This window comes from Magnolia sinica, chromosome 11, assembly GCF_029962835.1.
Source record: "Magnolia sinica isolate HGM2019 chromosome 11, MsV1, whole genome shotgun sequence".
Taxonomy (NCBI): Eukaryota; Viridiplantae; Streptophyta; class Magnoliopsida; order Magnoliales; family Magnoliaceae; genus Magnolia; species Magnolia sinica.
The window spans coordinates 74,397,996-74,417,932 of NC_080583.1; the positions used below are offsets into that span (position 1 = coordinate 74,397,996).

At 44.6% G+C, this 19,937-nt stretch overlaps 1 non-coding gene across 1 annotated transcript; it reads right to left on the minus strand.

The window, feature by feature from the left end:
- Positions 1-5,762: 5,762 nt before the first annotated feature.
- On the minus strand, positions 5,763-5,869 carry LOC131219721 (small nucleolar RNA R71). The gene has a single exon (XR_009158366.1). It is a non-coding gene; the product is annotated as a small nucleolar RNA R71 (small nucleolar RNA).
- Positions 5,870-19,937: the final 14,068 nt, after the last annotated feature.

Sequence of the window (19,937 nt, forward strand, 5' to 3'; positions counted from 1 at the left end):
CATGTTCCGACGGATCTCCAGAACTAGAGAATTGGATGATAGGAGGCATCCTGAACTTCGGCGGCATCACCTCATCCAAGATTTCTGAGGTGAAAGGAGGTTCGCTCACTTCCATCATCGCCTGGACTGCGGTTGGGATGAACGCAGACTGCTAATTCTTCTGAAATGTTTGGAACTGGTCATGGAGTTCCTTAAGCTAAGCCTCCCATGGGTTCTGATTCTCATCTACTGTTTCTTGGGGGGCCTCCGTCATTTCGTGCCTCTGCCTTGTCTCCTCCTTTCCAACTGGTGACAGACGTTAGCAGGGGCCAGAGCCGAAGTGACGGACACATAGGATGGCTACGTGTTTCGAGCGGGTTCCGGTCCTTGAGCGGACTAATTCTGAGACACTGCATTGTGTGTAGGATTATCTCTCATGGACTATGCATGGGACCCTATGGCTCGAAAACTGGCTAGTTGCATGTCATGCACCAAACCCGAAAATCGGATTCACAGGAATCCCGATCGCCAAATCCGGTGCCGATAGCCTCCATAGTACCCCATTCTCGGCTCCCAGTGCCCATATGCCAGGTTTCAATCCTGGGATCCGTGTGTAGTTGTCACGCCCGAACTCGGAAACCGGGTTCACAAAATTTTCAATCGCCGAATCCGGCGCCGATAGCCTCCGTAGTACCCCATTCTCGACTCGCGGCATCTATACACTAAGTTCCAATCACGGGATCCTATAAGGAGGATTTCAAATATGATTTTGATTATGTACAAGCATAACCATAAGCATAACCCACGAACAATAACCACAAGAATACCATCACAAAATCCACTATGATCAAAAACTTTGAGTACAAGGCGTATGAAAGGGGAAATATAATTAATGAAAGTAACAAAACTCTAAAAGCTCGTACACGCTCCAACCACGGTGAGACTATGGCTGCGTCTTGGCGTCACTGCACGCATCAATCGTGCATAAACTTATAGAAATCTTAGAGGATGGTGTAAGTGTATGCGAATGGCAACTCAAAATGTAAGGTCGAGTAATGCGGAATCATGTTGATAAGTACATGAATGCAATCAGTAGTCCCAAGGCTATGCGGTGTAAGATATGAATGTTATCGGCCATAACACGGCCATGCGATGTGAGATGCAATTCAAGCATGCCAATCCTCAACATATATCAGTATAGTTCTCATTCTAGATAATCACGGGGTTTAGTACACTCCAAATGGCATTACCGCTCTCCCAAGCCGCAGAGTCCAAGTGAGCGTAAGAAACCTCACTATTCGCCTAGCTAATAGTTTGCCAATACCTATCCAGGCACGTCGATAGCGGACCCATTCACGAGGGTCAAACTTAGCATAGTAATGCCCCCTACTCTTGGGCAAGTAAGGTCACACCCCTTTCTAACCGACGCGACACAGTGGGAGAAGCGACCTCCTGGTATTAAGCCCTTGTGCGCTCATATATCTACTTGGTCTCGATGTTGGAGTCATCCTTTGGTACCATCGGGTTTAGAAATTTTCACCCGGGGACATCTATGGCGCCCGATGCTTAGTAACAATATTTACGGTATCCGATCCTTTCATCCACGATGTGTCCGTGGAGGTCATAACCCGATGTCGCTAAGGCGTATAGAAATTATGCCATACAAATGCAAAGTGCATGAATCACACTACAGTCATGCATCAATCTTGCGCGTATCGCGCACGCTCATGTAGGGCAACTCTGCCTATCAGGGAGCCCATAAACAATCCGCCCGTAGGCATATGCTATGATTAGTCACTCATCATATTAGGGATACATATGACGTGTATGATCATGAATCATGGATCTATATTAAACATGTTATATAGTGATGGGTTCTGTTCATAACGAAGATGGGCCTAGACAGCCTACACACTACAAGCATGGGCTTATCAATGGGCCTTAGGGAGAGTGACAATGCAGACATTTAACCAATATTATCCTTACATTGTGGACGTCAAGCCATCATTTCTCCTAAGGCATAGCCCGCCATCGAGATCATCACATAAACCATGGTGGAAACACATTACAATGGGCCTTATGTACATCTCATTGGGCCTCCACCCGTGGGCCTCCAATACGTCAAATGGGCCGATCGAATGGGTCGAATCAAAAGGGTCGGATCAAATGAGTTAACCGAATGGGCCGAGTCGAACGGATCGGGTTAAATGGGCCGATACAAAAGGCTCTAAACCAATCACACCATTCACCTATTGCTTAGAGATCAGAGTGTATTTACAAGCATGGAGTGAAAAAGGGTGGTAAATGCATGGATTTGACGCTCCAGGAGCACCAAGGCAAGGAACGGACCCTAGGAGACCAAGATCGATAGATTTGCACGTCAAGGATCCAAGAAAATCGAGAAATTGAAGCTCAGGTGGCCTGAAAAGTGTCCAGAATGCAAGATCATAGGGTTCCCACCATCTGATCAGTTCGAAACTCCATATGTGGCCTGAGGACCATAAATGAACCGTACACGTGAAATTTCAGCTCCTGGATCACTGTGGAAGTAGCCCAACGGACAGATCAGCTCCTTTAATCATTATATGGGGCCCGCCTGCTATCAGGATACGCTTCAAATTTGGTCCCCACGGTTAAGATAAGATGGAGCAACGATTGGATGGATCGGATCTCTGGTATACATCACCATAGGACCCACACAAGCGGTGCATGTGCACAGCTTGGAAGGAACCGTCGCGCACCACATGAATATATATCGGTCAGCCTTGCGCTGACCGATGAATTCCGCGAAAATATCAGAGACGCAACAGCGTCTTCGACGTTGTTTCCGGGCGTTGATCGTGGGCCCCACCCATCTGGTATTATGATAATCTGGACCGTCCAATCGACCAATAGGTGGGGCGTAACCCTCACCTAGATGTCCTATTCGTCCCATCATGCACACTCATGTAAAAAAAAGATCGAACGGAAGATGGACGGTGGACTGAACCAGCAAGTGGGCCACACTGAAATCTAACCAAAACCGTCCCTTCTTGAACAGTTTTTTGTCCTGAATCCAACGGACGGATTGGATTTCCCAGAAAAACAGTGAAGTGGGCTCCGCCATTGTCACAGCGTCAGATGACGCTACTCTGTTTTTGCGTCCGGAAAACCCGGATTTTCCGTGCGGTTCTGGCCCACCACAGTTGATCAGAGGCTTGATCCTAACCATCCATCGTGTATCTCGTCCAGAGATCTCCCAAGGGACGTCATCTGCTTGGAAAGAATGGGATGGAAGTGGAAGTTCTCCCTTCCGTTTTCTTGGCTGCAAAACGCCTCTACGCTCCAACCTTGCGTAAATTCGTCCTCCGCAACCTATTCCTTCTCGGACTCAGCCTCTCCACGGCCATATGCACCTGCCTATAAGGGAGGAGGAGAGTGGAAGCTGAAAGGGGGATCGGGGAAGTTTGGGAGGAGCCGTGGAGGCCAAGAGAAACGTGAAGGAGACGTGGAAACAGGGAGGGCTGCTGCTGCTGTGCACGGCTGGGAGAGAAAAGCAGAAGGCTGCATGTGGAGTACACCGCTGGTTTCTCTGCTGCTGGAGACAGGGAGCAAGAGGATCGGTTCTTGAGCAGGAGCAAGGAAGAAAGAAAGAGGAGAAAACGTGAAGTTTTTTTTAGTTTTTTTTCCCTTTCGTTTCCTTTCATTTATTTCTTTCCTTCTTGTTCTCTTCTTTCTCGTTTTATTTCCTATTTGCTTTGAATTTAGCCCAATCATGAGTGGCTAAACCTCTTAGCTAGGGCTAAGAGGTGAAGCTTGTAGTGAGATGGGAGACTCTAATTGCTGGGTTAACTATTTAATCGTGAATTGAACTTGATTGTGGTTTAATTATTAAGGGAATGTTTGTAGTTTTTAATGGTCTATTGTGACTGAAATTACAATGGGTCTGTGATAGCTTTGAGCATGTTCCTTTTCTCCTTTTCATGTTTATGAAGTCAGGAAGCCCTATTGTTCACCATCGTCTCATGGGCATGGTCGGATGACGGTACTCTTCCTAACTTTCATGGCATGTTGATTGATTGGTAATTAGATTAATTGTGTTGTTTGCTTTGTCTCACCTGGGCAAGGTTTGGTGATGGAATCCATTCTAATTCATACACCTTTCATCTCTTGAAAAACCAGATCAAGTAAGTCCAGTTTGATTTCCATGATTCTTGATGCAGGAAAAAGATCTCCCTGATCTCTACGAGTGGATCCTCTGAATCCCTAGTTTTCCTTCCTTTGAATTACTTAAAGTCTTAGATAATTCTTCCACAATTATTCCCTAATTTCTATTTGGTTTAGATCACATCTTAGTCTAGTTCTAGTTCTACTTGGTTTCAGATAACGTACAGGTATCAGTCCCTGTGGATTCGACCTCGGTCTTACCGAGTTTATTACTACATCACAACCCTATACTTGGGGAGTGAACAAGTTTTTAGCGCCGTTGCTGGGGACTGACGGTTACGTTTTTTCTGAAATTAATTAGTTTTAGAATTAGGATAAGATTAGGATTTTATTAACTTTAGTTTTAGATTTTTATTTCTATTTGATTTTTAGAACTAACTTGTTTCCTGTTTTGTAGGATCCTGACATAAAATCTCTAAATTGGTAATTCTTTCCTAAATTCTCTACTTTTTCTTTTTATAGAATTAGGGTTTAGATTTTAGACACTTTCTAATTCTAGTATCCTCTGTTCTGTAGGAAATAGTTTAATTTTAGAATTTAGGTTATTTAGAAATTGACTTTCTATTTTGGTTCTATTAACTTTCTAATTCTAACACTTTTTGAATCTAATTCTGTTTCTTAATTTATTTTTAGGATTTTTGTTTAGAAACTAACCTTCTTATTTTTTTAGGCCTTTAAGATAGAAATCTCTATTTTGGTACACTCCTTCCCTACTCTCTATTTTTCAATTTTCTTGTAGTAATTTACTTTTTAGTTTAGGCTTTCCTAGTTTACTTTAGAAATTTCCGTTTTTCTTTAAAGAATACTTTCTTTTAGAAATTAATTTACTGTTATTTTTCTTTTAAAGTATCGTTTCTCTCCTTTATAGAATCTAACTTATTTTTGTTTTATTTTGCAGGTCCTTAACTTAGGGGCTTCAATTTGGTAATTCCTTTCCAATTCTCCCTCTCTTTCGTTTTAGATTTTCTTTTTTTTCCTTCTTCAGGATTAGGCTTTGAATTGAGGGCTGCGAGTGTTTCATGCCCAAGTGGGCCCGTGACGACACTCGACGTCTCTTGACTGAAGGAGGAGTGGTTGAGGGGTTGACTATCCATCGCAGGATTAGACACCGCTCGAAATCCCCTGAGTTAACTGAGGTTATGGCTGAAGACCAACCTCCTCTACTTCCACCCAGGGTGGAGGATAACCATGATGAGAATGAGGTGCAACAGGCACCCCCGCCTCGTACTTTACGAGATTTTCTACAACCGGCGGGAGTGAGTACGCCCTCATGCATGATTTTTCCTGAAAACACAGGACAAATGGACATCAAGCCAGGAGTTATCCAACTCCTTCCCAAATTCCATGGACTTGAATCTGAAAGTCCATATTTACATTTGAAAGAGTTCGATGAAATAATAGCTACATTATGTTTTCCTAATGTATCTGAAGATACAATTAGGCTGAAACTCTTTCCTTTTTCCTTAAAAGAGAAAGCTAAGACGTGGTTACATTCACTGCGTCCTAGATCCATTGGCACATGGAACGATATGCAGAGGGAATTCATAAAAAAATTCTTCCCACATCATAAAACGATTACCCTCAGAAAAGCGATCATGAACTTTGCCCAAAAGGAAGATGAAACATTCTTTCAATGTTGGGAAAGGTTCAAAGATTTGGTCAGTTCATGCCCACAACACGGATTTGAAACGTGGCGCATTACAAATTTTTTCTATGATGGACTGACATCTTCCATGCGCCAAATGGTCGAGACAATGTGTAATGGAGAGTTCATTAATAAAGATATCGACGAGGTATGGGACTACCTCGACAGTTTGGCTGAAAAAACACAATCTTGGGACTATTACCCAAAGTCGAACACCACGTCTAGGCCAACTCAATCAAAGGAGAAAGGTGGATTATACCTCTTGAAAGAAGAGGATGATCTCAAGTGTAAAGTGACTACGCTCATAAGGAAAGTTGAGGCCATGGAAGGAAAGAAGGATAAGGTCAATGAAATTGTTTGCGGCATCTGTGATTGCAACATTCACACAACTGAAAACTGTCCTACAATACCTGCCTTTCGAGGAGTGTTGAATGAACAAGCCAATGCCGTAAATAACTATCAAAGACCTTTTACTGGACCTAACTCCAACACATACAATCCTGGCTGGAAAAATCATCCAAACTTTAGTTGGAGGAATGGACAAACGGCGACTCCTCCGGGTTTCTTCAATCAAAATCCAAATCAAGTGAAACCTCAAGAGGAACCGGTTCAAAATCCCATACAAGAGCTGGCTCAGGCAATGCGGGGAATCACAGATTTTATGCAAAAGATAGATTCTCGTATGACGGTTATAGAAAAGGGGATGCTTCCTGCACAACCTCTCCCCAATCCTAAACCACAATACGAGATTAATGATCCCAACTCTTCAAATCAAATGGGGCATGCTAAATCCATCACCACTCTTAGGAGTGGGAAGATCATTGATAAAACTCTTCCGGTTAGGCCCGAAAAGCCTCAAGAACCAAAAGAGGACAACAATGATGGATCCAGTGATGCCCCTCAAAAAGTAGAACCGGAACTTCTAGAGAAGCCAGTTGCTCCATTCCCCCAACGGTTGGTTTCACCAAAACCTCTCTCTAACTCTCAGGATATCCTAGAGGTGTTGAAACAAGTGAAGGTCAACATTCCTCTACTTGATATCATAAAACAAATACCATTATATGCCAAATTCCTGAAAGACTTATGTATGACCAAAAGACGGCAGAATATTCAAAAGAAAATCTTCTTGACTGAGAAAGTGAGTGTCATCCTAAAGAAAGATGTGCCATAAAAATTCAAAGATTCCGGTAGCCCAACCATATCATGTGTAATCGGAAATTATCAAATTGAGCACACACTTCTTGACTTAGGAGCAAGCATCAATCTAACTCCCTACTTAGTATACAAACAATTAGGTTTGGGTGAATTAAAACCCACCCTAACCACACTACAACTTGTTGATTGCTCTATTCGTATACCAAGAGGGATAATTAAGGATATGTTGGCTCGGGTTGATAGATTTTACTATCCTGTAGATTTTATCATCCTAGATACCGAGCTCATTAGTAACATGAGCACTCAGATTCCCGTCATTCTTGGTCGCCCATTCCTTGTCACTTCAAATGCAACTATCAATTGCAGGAATGGTGTCATGACTATGTCTTTTGGAAATTTGACATTGGAGTCAAACATTTTTTTCCATAACGGCAGCAACTCAGAGGATGATGACGATTTCCACGACATTAACATGATTGACTCTTTCGTGGAAGATACGACACCTCTGACCTTATCCTCCGACCATCTGGAGACGTGCCTGGCCCACTCCCATAATTTTGATGATGACATGATTAGGGAGACGTGCGCCTTGCTTGATACTGCACTGGTACTTGAAGTTAATCGGTGGAGGCCACAATTTGAAGAATTGCCACAAACCGATGTAGTGCCTCTACCGTCTAACCTCAAGCCGTCGAAGCTTGACCTAAAACCTTTGCCCTCTGATTTGAAATATGCCTATTTAGGTCAAGATGAGACATACCCGGTGGTGATCTCTGTCCACCTGGAGAAAGAACAGGAGAGTATGCTCATATCTACTCTCATTGAGCATAAAGGAGCCCTAGGATGGACGATAGCGGACCTCAAGGGAATCGATCCCTCGATTTGTATTCACCGCATATATCTTGAGGATAATGCAAAAACCGCTCGGCAACCACAACATAGACTAAATTCCAACATGGAGGAAGTGGTTAAGGCCGAGGTTCTTAAACTATTAGACGTGGGTATCATATACCCTATATCCGATAGTCAATGGGTGAGTCCAACTTAAGTGGTCCCTAAGAAGTCCAGAATCACCATCGTAGCCAATGCTAATAATGAACTCGTGCCAACTAGAGTCACTACTGGGTTGGAGAATGTGCATTGACTACGGGAAGTTGAATACCGTCACGAGGAAAGACCACTTTCCTTTACCATTCATTGATCGGATCCTATAAAGGTTAGCTGGTCATTCCTATTACTGTTTCCTTGCCAGGTATTCGGGCTACAACCAGATAGAGATAGCCCCTGAAGACCAGCAAAAGAACACATTAACATGTCCCTACGGCAACTAAGCCTATCGAAGGAAGCCATTCGGACTATGTAATGCCCCCGCCACCTTTCAGCGATGTATGCTTAGTATTTTTTCTGACATGGTGGGGCAATATCTAGAGGTCTTCATGGATGATTTCTCTGTTTACGGTCCATCTTTCAGCGAGTGCTTGGAAAGTCTTAAATGTGTGCTGAAAAGATGTGAAGAAAAGAACCTGGTACTTAATTGGGAGAAGTGCCATTTCATGGTTCAGAAGGGAATTGTCCTTGGGCATATCATCTCGTCCAAAGGAATCGAGGTAGATAAGGCAAAAATCGATCTTATCTCTAACCTACCTCCACCCAAGAACATCAGAGATGTGCGATCCTTCTTAGGACACGCAGGATTTTACAGGAGATTCATAAAGGACTTTAGTCTTCTCTCTCGTCCTTTATGTAATCTTCTTCAAAAGGATGCTCCATACGAGTGGACTGAAATGCCCGGAAGCTTTCACCAAGCTTAAGGGCACGTTAACCCCTGCACCTTCATGCAGCCACCCGATTGGAACCTTCCTTTTGAACTTATGTGCGGCGCTTGATTATGCTCTTGGGGCGGTCTAGGCCGGAGAAAAGACAAGAAGCCCTACGTCATTCACTATGCAAGTAGGACTCTAAATCCGCCCAAGTGAACTACTCGACTACGGAAAAGAAACTCTTAGCCGTAGTGTTCGCCTTGGACAAATTTAGGTCATACTTGATTGGATCCAAGATCATTATCTACACAGATCATGCGGCTTAAGTATCTTCTCTCTAAGAATGATTCTATGCCCCGCCCGATACGATGGATCCTTCTACTCCAAGAATTTGATTTGGAAATTAAAGATAAAAAGGGAGTAGAGAACGTAGTGGCCGATCACCTTTCTCGCCTTAATACCTCCGAGTCCCTTGAGGCGACTCATATCAATGACATGTTCCATGATGAACTGTTTTGAGTCTCCCATTCACCTTGGTTTCGATATTGCTAATTATCTTGCTACGGGTGCTATACCGACACATTGGCAAGATAAGAAGAAATTTTTCACCGAGGTGCGCAACTTTTTGGGATGATCCTTATTTATTTAAATATTGCCCGGACCAAATTCTAAGGAGATGTGTGGAAGAAAAACAAGGTAACACCTTCTGTCACTCTCAGGCTGTGGTGGTCACTTTTCGCTAAAAAGACCACGGCCAAGATTTGCAGTGTGGCTTTTTTTGGCCCACTATGTTTAGGGACACTCATGAGTTTTGCAAAGCTTGTGAGCGTTGTCGAAATTGGGAGCATTGTCCGTCGAAATATGATGCCTTTGAATCCCATTCTTATCATTGAAGCATTTGATTCTGGGGCATCGATTTCATGGGACCATTCCCCAATCGTTTGGAAATAGTATATTTTGCTCGCCGTGGATTATGTCACTAAATGGGTCGAAGCGATTGTGTCGAACTAATGACCATCGTACGGTCATTAAATTCCTAAAAGAAAACATCCTTTCTCGATTCGGAACGCCTCGAGCCATCATTAGTGATGGGGGCTCACACTTTTGTAATAGACCATTCGAGAGCTTAATGAAGAAATACGGTATCTCTCATAAGGTGAGCACCCCATACCATCCACAGACAAGTGGACAAGCCGAGATTTCTAATAGGGAGATCAAACACATTTTGGAGAAAACGGTTAACCCAGATCGTAAGGATTGGACAATCCGATTGACCGATGCTTTATGGGCATACCGTACCGCATTTAAAACTCCTATTGGAATGTCTCCCTTTAGAGTTGTCTAGGGGAAGGCGTGTCACTTGCCGGTGGAGTTGGAGCATAAAGCGTAGTGGGCGAGCTAAAATCTTAATTTCAATCTGGACAACGCTGGCTCGCTACGCAAACTTCAGTTGAATGAACTTGAGGAAATCCGGAATGATGCGTATGATAATTCGAGAATTTACAAGGACAAGATGAAAGCATTTCATGACCGACATATTTTGTGCAAATCATTCACGCCCGGTCAGAAGGTCCTTTTGTACAATTCTCGATTACATCTCTTTCCGGGTAAGCTTCGATCTCGTTGGACCGGCCCTTACATTGTTGTTACTACTTATCCTCATGGGGCCGTCGAGATAAGAGATCCCGACAATGGCAAGGAGTTTAAAGTAAATGGACATCGTTTAAAGCCATTTGTCGAGAAATTTGATTCAGAGGACATGTCCATGCCTCTGACTGATCCTGTTTACCAGGACTGATTTATTTGGCGGACCCAGGTTATCAAGATTGATTAATGGTCCATTCGTCTCTGGCTGAAGACGTAAACTTAGCGCTCCTGGGAGGCAACCCAGCTCTTCATTTCATTTCATTTTTTTTTAGTTCAATGTTTGTGGGTAACATTACTGCAAACCCTCACGAGACTACAACTCGTCCACTAGGGGTAACCTAGGGGTTTAAAGGCTTGTTGCATGCGCTAAATGCAATCGAGAGCACCTACGAAAGTGGTATAGGTAGGATTTTATTTTGTGTTATTTTTTCTCTCGTGCTGATTGGTGCCCAGGCTGTGATCTCTTGAAAAGTGTCTCTCTATGCATCATCCAGGTACTATCTTCCCATTACTTCTCATTTACTCTTTTTGTCCCATGTGCATTGCATGACTATTTCTTTTTACATTGAGGACAATGTAGATTTTTGGTTGGGGGTGGGAGATTAGGTTACCTAATCAGTATTTTCTTGAGCAAAAATTGTGAAAATTTTTAAATTTTTCTCTGGACTTTCTGGTGAATTCGAAGCGATTTTAACGGCCATCTTGGATTTAGAACTACAAGATTCGTGATGTTGGTACTTTATGACTCTTGGATTCAGTTATCTATTAAATTTCAGAACTAAGTTTGAATTATTAATCCATTATTAGAATTTGTAAACATTGATTGAGTCATAAATTCGCAGGACACATCTCGCTTGCATATTAAGGTTTCAGTTCGATATTAAAAGATTAACTTAGTAATCACTAAACATGAAAGGAACCAACTTGGAAAATTGAAAGGCTTAGGCGAATGGTCTACACCATAGGTTTGCTCCCTATAGGTGTAGATTTAATTCCCCATGAATGATATGTGAACAAGTTGGGTGTACAGTCTTTACCTTAGGTTTGCTCCCTATAGGTAAGGATTTGATTCCCCTTCTTGACATTACTTTCAATGGAAAAGTCAAAAAAAAATTAAAAGAATAAAAAGATAATGCGTGAGACAAGTTCTGGTTATCGTGAATTCTCCTATTGGTTACCAATGATATCCTTAAATAGAGAAGTGAATTTTAATGTTTCAAGATTAGACTATGCATCCATGGAATTTAATGTTTAGAATTGTTCTAATTGATGGACTAATATCTTGAACTTAATTACGAAGTTTATCGTGTGCTCGAGTCTAGGAGAGAGTAAGGCCCAACATTCATAAATTGTGAATTCTAAATATCTGGATTGTTTTCCAAAATCACTTGGGTTCATAGAAATTCTCTGTAATTCTCAACTTATTTTTCGCATATTTTGCTGGGACTAGCAAAATGCTGGTTGGGGTTGTGTTGAGGGTCAAATATTGCATATCGGACCCATTTAGTGCATGGATTTACAAACATAATACCGTTTAATGGTGATTTAATTGTGTTTGTGATGCGGGGTGTATTTCAAGCATGGAGTGAAAAAGGGTGGTAAATGCATGGATTTGCGCTCCAGGAGCACCAAGGCAAGGAACGGACCCTAGGAGACCAAGATCGATAGATTTGCACGTCAAGGCTCCAAGAAAATCGAGACAGTGAAGCTCAGGTGGCCTGAACAGGGTCCAGCATGCAAGAGCATAGGGTTCCCACCATCTGATCAGTTCGAAACTCCATATGTGGCTTGAGGACCATAAATGAACCGTACACGTGAAATTTCAGCTCCTCGATCACTGTGGAAGTAGCCCAACGGACAGATCAGCTCATTTAATCATTATATGGGGCACGCCTGCTATCAGGATACGCTTCAAATTTGGTCCCCACGGTTAAGATAAGATGGAGCAACGATTGGATGGATCGGATCTCTGGTATAGATCACCATAGGACCCATACAAGCAGTGCATGTGCACAGCTTGGAAGGAACCGTCGCGCACCACATGAATATATATCGGTCAGCCTTGCGCTGACCGATGAATTCCGCGAAAATATCAGAGACGCAACAGCGTCTTCGACGTTGTTTCCGGGCGTTGATCGTGGGCCCCACCCATCTGGTATTATGATAATCTGGACCGTCCAATCGACCAATAGGTGGGGCGTAACCCTCACCTAGATGCCCTATTCGTCCCATCATGCACACACATGTAAAAAAAAAAGGATCGAACGGAAGATGGACGGTGGACTGAACCAGCAAGTGGGCCACACTGAAATCTAACCAAAACCGTCCCTTCTTGAACAGTTTTTTGTCCTGAATCCAACGGACGGATTGGATTTCCCAGAAAAACAGTGAAGTGGGCTCCGCCATTGTCACAGCGTCAGATGACGCTACTCTGTTTTTGCGTCCGGAAAACCCGGATTTTCCGTGCGGTTCTGGCCCACCACAGTTGATCAGAGGCTTGATCCAAACCATCCATCGTGTATCTTGTCCAGAGATCTCCCAAGGGACATCATCTGCTTGGAAAGAATGGGATGGTAGTGGAAGTTCTCCCTTCCGTTTTCTTGGCTGCAAAACGCCTCTACGCTCCAACCTTGCGTAAATTCGTCCTCCGCAACCTATTCCTTCTCGGACTCAGCCTCTCCACGGCCATATGCACCTGCCTATAAGGGAGGAGGAGAGTGGAAGCTGAAAGGGGGATGGGAAGTTTGGGAGGAGCCGTGGAGGCCAAGAGAAACGTGAAGGAGACGAGGAAACAGGGAGGGCTGCTGCTGCTGTGCACGGCTGGGAGAGAAAAGCAGAAGGCTGCATGTGGAGTACACCGCTGGTTTCTCTGCTGCTGGAGACAGGGAGCAAGAGGATCGGTTCTTGAGCAGAAGGAAGAAAGAAAGAGGAGAAAACGTGAAGTTTTTTTTAGTTTTTTTTTCCCTTTCGTTTCCTTTCATTTATTTCTTTCCTTCTTGTTCTCTTCTTTCTCGTTTTATTTCCTATTTGCTTTGAATTTAGCCCAATCATGAGTGGCTAAACCTCTTAGATAGGGATAAGAGGTGAAGCTTGTAGTGAGATGGGAGACTCTAATTGCTGGGTTAACTATTTAATCGTGAATTGAACTTGATTGTGGTTTAATTATTAAGGGAATGTTTGTAGTTTTTAATGGTCTATTGTGACTGAAATTACAATGGGTCTGTGATAGCTTTGAGCATGTTCCTTTTCTCCTTTTCATGTTTATGAAGTCAGGAAGCCCTATTGTTCACCATCGTCTCATGGGCATGGTCGGATGACGGTACTCTGCCTAACTTTCATGGCATGTTGATTGATTGGTAATTAGATTAATTCTGTTGTTTGCTTTGTCTCCTGGGCAAGGTTTGGTGATGGAATCCATTCTAATTCATACACCTTTCATCTCTTGAAAAACCAGATCAAGTAAGTCCAGTTTGATTTCCATGATTCCTGATGCAGGAAAAAGATCTCCCTGATCTCTACGAGTGGATCCTCTGAATCCCTAGTTTTCCTTCCTTTGAATTACTTAAAGTCTTAGATAATTCTTCCACAATTATTCCTTAATTTCTATTTGGTTTAGATCACATCTTAGTCTAGTTCTAGTTCTACTTGGTTTCAGATAACGTACAGGTATCAGTCCCTGTGGATTCGACCTCGGTCTTACCGAGTTTATTACTACATCACAACCCTATACTTGGGGAGTGAACACTGGATCTCATGGGTCTTACGTATATCAAATGGGCCACACCAATTTCCAAAATGATTGGACGGTTTGGATGAAACATATGCATCACGGTGGGTCCCATAGGGATGGACAACATAGATGAATTACATAACTCATGGTGGGGTCCACACTAATGGAAGGTGTAGATTACCATACATACATACATCAGTGGGTCCCATGTGGGGCCCACCATAATGTTTATTTTCCACCCAACCTATGGATAAGCTGATGGAAGGTGTGGATCATAGTACATACATCAGTGGGTCCCATCTGGGGCCCACCATAATGCTTATTTTCCATCCAGCCTGCTAATGAGGTCACACTGACCAAGGGTCCATCATAATGTTTATTTGCACCCCAACCTGTTGGTGAGGTCACACAAATTAGGGGCCCACCGTGTTGTTCGTTTTCCACCAGCCCGTTGATGAGGTCACACGGACATGGATGAAGAGTAAAAACAAATATCATATCGATCCAAAACTTTTGCAACCCAAAAGGGTTTGATAGCAGACTTACTCTCACTGCTTCCTGCGATGTGGGCCACCTAAGATCTAAATACGGTTGATTTTAAGGGTGGCCCATAGCTCAGAAGGAGGCCCATCAAGATGCGTAGTGATGACACGCACATCACGGTGGGGCCCACGGCTAGGGGACCGTGGGTCCCCGCGCCAGTAGGACAATTGCGTCCTTTGGTGGTGTCGTGGCGGCAGGGGCCTAATTTTTTTAAAAAAGTGAAATCCTGTGGTTTTTCCCATGTGGGGCCCGCATCCACGAATCTGTTCCAACCATTAGATCGTATGGCTTAAGACCGACCAAATGAGTCCAATATGCGGCTTTTTTACGAGTAAAAAGATCCGGTGGTTTTCAACAGTCAATATCACTATTTCTATGGTATGGCCCACCAAAAGCTTTGGATCGCTTCATTTTTAGGCTCAACGCCTAAAATGGGCTAAGCAACAATAGATGGCGTGGATTATCTACATACATCAAGGTGGGGCTGCATGAGTAGCCCACCCCAAAAGTACCTTTTTTTTAAAAGCTTAACAGTACACACCCATGTCGGTACACGCACCCCATGATAGCCACGACCCATTCACGTCTAGCGTCCAGAGACGCTAGACGGCATGGATAAACAGGGACATCATGGTGGGTCCCACATGCACATGGCCCACTTGTTTGGACCACCTGATATTTATGTTTTCCTTCCATATGGGCCCGCTACTGGGCTGGATGGCGTATATCCAACACATTCATCCGATGGGTCCCACATGAAATATGTGATTCATGGTGGGCCACACTCACCCCTTCATCATCATCACCATTCAAAGAAAGAGAGAGAGGGAGAGAGAGAGAGAGAGACGGTGATAGAGGGGCCCCGCCACATACATCAAATGGGTCCCATAATAAGTGGGCCCTTAAAAATTAAAATTAATAGAGGATCACCCACCTCTAGGCCTCCTCCTTGCTCTCTTAGGCTCCTATGCTCCTTAGCTTGCCTTTTGATGGAGGTTGATGTGGTTTTGATGGTGGTAGATGATTGGAAGGTTGAGATGGAAGATGGGAAGGTGGGAAGAGTAGGCCACACTTGGAGTTAGGAGTGAGGAGCTTGGACGTATGAAGTTTGGGTTGCTTGGGAGATTTGAGAAATGAGAGAGAGAGTGAGGTGATGGGAATGATAAGAGGTGATGGAGTGATGGGTTTGTTTGAAAATTTTGTAAAAGAGGTATGGTTGTGTTTGAATTTTAGAAAAAGAGGAATGGGTAGGGAGAGAGAGGGTTGACTTGTGGAAAAAGAGGGCTAGGTTGTTGTACTTGAGGTATGGTTGTACTTGACATTGATTGATTGATTGATTGATGAGACATGTTGTAGAGATTCCCTCGAAGTTTGCAATGCGCAGCATTTTCCTCGAAATGAACATGGGCTCACATCTTCTGACCTGGGTATCGGTTCGGTGCGTGAGTCGCAACGTTGGAACCGCGGCGACAACGAACCAACCTCGGTATGTGGGACCCGATTTAGGATCACGCGCAAATGTCGGATATGGGTCGAGGAATGCCAGAATTCGACCGGAAGGACCGCGGAAGCCAATGGAACGGTATAGACTAGGACCCCGGTCTTACAGCTTTACCCTCCAAATAAAAATTTCATCCTCGAAATTTACACAATCATTGTAAGTAAACATAACTCATAATAAAAGAGGAAGCAAGGCATCGTCATATAAATATCGGAGATAACATAAAAGATACAACATATAATCAATCATCAAAGAGATGGGGATAACGCTCTCGAATCTCAATCTCGCGTTCCCAAGACGCCTCATCAACGAATGGTGACCCCACTAAACCTTCACCAAGGAATGACCTTGGTCGGAGGACTGCTCCTTCCGATCAAGGATAAGAACCGGCTCAATGTAAGAAGCGTCCTCACGAACCTCTAACGCTAATCAATAACGAGAACTATGTCTAATCCACACTTCCTCAGTATAGAGACATGAAAAACGTTGTGGACGCCGGACAATTGAGATAACAAGGCAAGCAGATAGGCCACGGCGCCAATGTGCTCGGTGATCTCAAAAGGTCCTATGAATCTCGAGGCAAGCTTGCCCTTCACTCCCAAATCGAATTACGCCTTTCATGGGCGAGACCTTGAGATACACGTGGTCCCCTACATCAAACTCTAAGGGACGACACCTGCGATCAACAAAACTCTTCTATCGGCTCTGGGCGCATCCCCTGCCTAATGATATCGATAACCTCTGGTCTGATGCACAAGCTCGGGACCTAGGAGACGCCGCTCTCCAACCTCGGTCCAACAACTCGAGGATCTCATGGTCTGTCATACAATGCCTCAAAAGGAGCCATGTCAATGGTCTCCTAGCCGTTGTTGTATGCGAACTCGGACAGGCGCAAATGCTCGTCCCAGCTACCCGAAAAGTCAATCACACGAAGCATATCCTCAAGGATCCGATTGACCCTCTCGGTCTGACCATCGGTCTGCGGATGATACGGCTGCAAATTAGTGCCCATCGCTCTCAAAGCTCCTCCAAAATTGAGACATGAACCTCGGGTCTCGGTCGAAATGATCGACTGGAACGCCATGCGGTCTCACAATCTCCTCGATGAATAACCTCACAAGATGGTCCAAAGGCCAAGTCGCACGAATCGCGAGGAAATGTGCCGACTTTGTCGAGGGTCCACGACAACCCAGATGGCATCTTGACTATGAATCCTCGGTAAACCGATGATAAAATCGGTAGATACGTGCTCCCACTTCCATATCGGGACACTCAATGGCTGCAAAGACCAGGGGGTCTCTAATAATCGGCCTTGACATGCCGGCATGTGTCACACTCGGCCACAAAGCGCATCTGGCACTTCATTCCTGCCTAAAAATACTATCGCCTCATATCATGGTATATCTTCGTTGAGTCGGGGTGGATAGAAAACCGCGATCGATTTGCCTCGGTCATAAGATCTCTGCGTAACTCGGGAATATCTGGGACCCATAATCGGCCTCTGAAGCGAATCTCAGCACCAATCTGCTAATCTGTTTGACTCTCGGATGTTGCCTCTGCTCGATAATCTTGTAGCGACTCATCTATCTGTCGAGCCTCAATCACCCTTGCAACAAGAGAGGGTTGAATCGGCAGGCTCGATAGCTGAACATAGAAGACTGCAAACCAAAATTGAAGTCGTACTCTGCTATATCCTCAAGCATCCTCCACTCATGAATTATCATATGTGCCATCAGGCCTGTGGCTGACGGGTGAGGGCATCCGCCACCACATTCGACTTGCCTGGGGTACTGGAAGTCAAAATCATAGTCCTTGAAGAATTCCACCTATTTTCTCTACCTCATGTTCAAATCCTTCCATGAAAATATTTAAGCTCTTGTGGTGGGAGAAGAGCTCGAACCTAAACCCATAGAGATAGTGTCTCCACACCTTGAGTGCGAAGACACTGTTGCCAGCTCCAAATCATATGTGGGGTAGTTTAGCTCATTGACCTTGAGCTAACGAGATGCAAAGGCTACAGGCCTACCGTGCTGCATGGACAGCACCTAAACTAATACGTGAGGCATCGGTAAATACAACAAATCCATCACTCCCGGAGGAAGAGTGAGGACAGGAGCGGACGTCGGAGGTCCTTTAACTCCACGAATGCCTACTCACATGCGTCGGTCCAAATAAAATCTGCGCCCTTCCGAGTCAACGTGATCAACGGGAATACGGGAGAAGTCCTCAATGAAACACCGATAGTATCCCGCTAAACCAAGAAAACTTCGGATCTCGGACACACTCGTGGCTGGCCCCACTAACGCACTACCTCAACCTTCGAGGGGTCCACTGCAACACCCTCCTTCATCACCACGTGACCGAGGAATCTTACCTCCTCCGCCGAACTCGTGCTTCTCGACTTCACATATAGGGTGGGCACGGAGGGTCTGAAGCACAATCCGCAGGTGCTTATCATAGTCCTCTTCAAATATATCAAAATGTCGTCGATGAAGACCACAACAAACTGATCGAGATATGGATGGAAGACCTCATTCATCAACTGTATGAAGACCGCGGGTGCATTAGTCAGTCCAAAGGACATGACCTGAAACTCAAAATGACCATAACGCGTCCTAAAAGCTGTCTTCGGGATATCCTCCTCTCAGACACGAATCTTATGATAACCGAAACGCAGGTCAATCTTCGAAAAGAACTGTACACCCTACAACTGATCAAATAAATCATCTATCATCGAGAGCGGGTACTTGTTCTTAATTGTGACCCGGTTAAGCTCGTGGTAATCCACATAGAACCTCAACGAGCCATCCTTCTTCCTGACGAAGAGTACCGGCGCTCCCCACGGAGAAGCGCTCGATTGAATGAATCTCAACTTACGAACCGTCCAACTACTTCTGTAGTTCTCACAACTCCAACGTGCCATACGATACGGGGCCTTTGAGATAAGCGTGGTACTAGGCACAAGATCGATCTGAACTCAATATACGGTGTGACGGTAATCCCGAAATCTCCTGGAACACGTCGAGGAAGTCACAGACCACGGCAATTGATCGATACATAAGGCAATGGGCTCCTTAACGCGGAGGACATCAAACAAGACAATGGCTCTCCTCGGGTTTTGCAATGAACTGAAACTATGGCAAGCCTGGTATGCGTAACGTAACTATCATTGTCGAGCAGTCCCAAGATGGCGTGGTACTCGGCAAGTCAATCCATGCCTAGGATAACATCGAAATCTGACATCGTCAGCACAAATAAGTCGGTGGGCAAAAAGATATCATCGACCAAAATAGGACAAGACGAATAGAAACGGCCCAATCGTGGTCTTTTCCAACGGCATCGATACGGCCAATCCCCACTCGCGAACTCGTCGACAATCCAGTCGATTGGTAAAAATCCTCGGACATAAATGAGTGCGAAGCATCGGAATCAAATAGTATTCGGGTGAATGCATGAAGAGACAGAAAGTATACCCTCAACGACTCCTCCGGATGATTGCGGGCTATTGAGCCGCATAGAATCTAGCCTCGGGATCGGGCCGGGAGCTACCTATCCCCTCGAGGTCCCTAGTCCGCTAATGCCTCTGCGGCACCCGACTGCTCTCTCCTCGCCTGCCTGGGGCCTTGGTGGCCGAGGTGGTTCGCCATCCGCGATGGGGTCGCCTATCTTTGGAGGATCTTGATGAGGTTCTTCGCTATGCTAGAAGTTGCTATGGCCCTCTCATCTGTAGATGAGGGAGAGGGCACTCAGACAGGCGGTGCCCTATCCCAC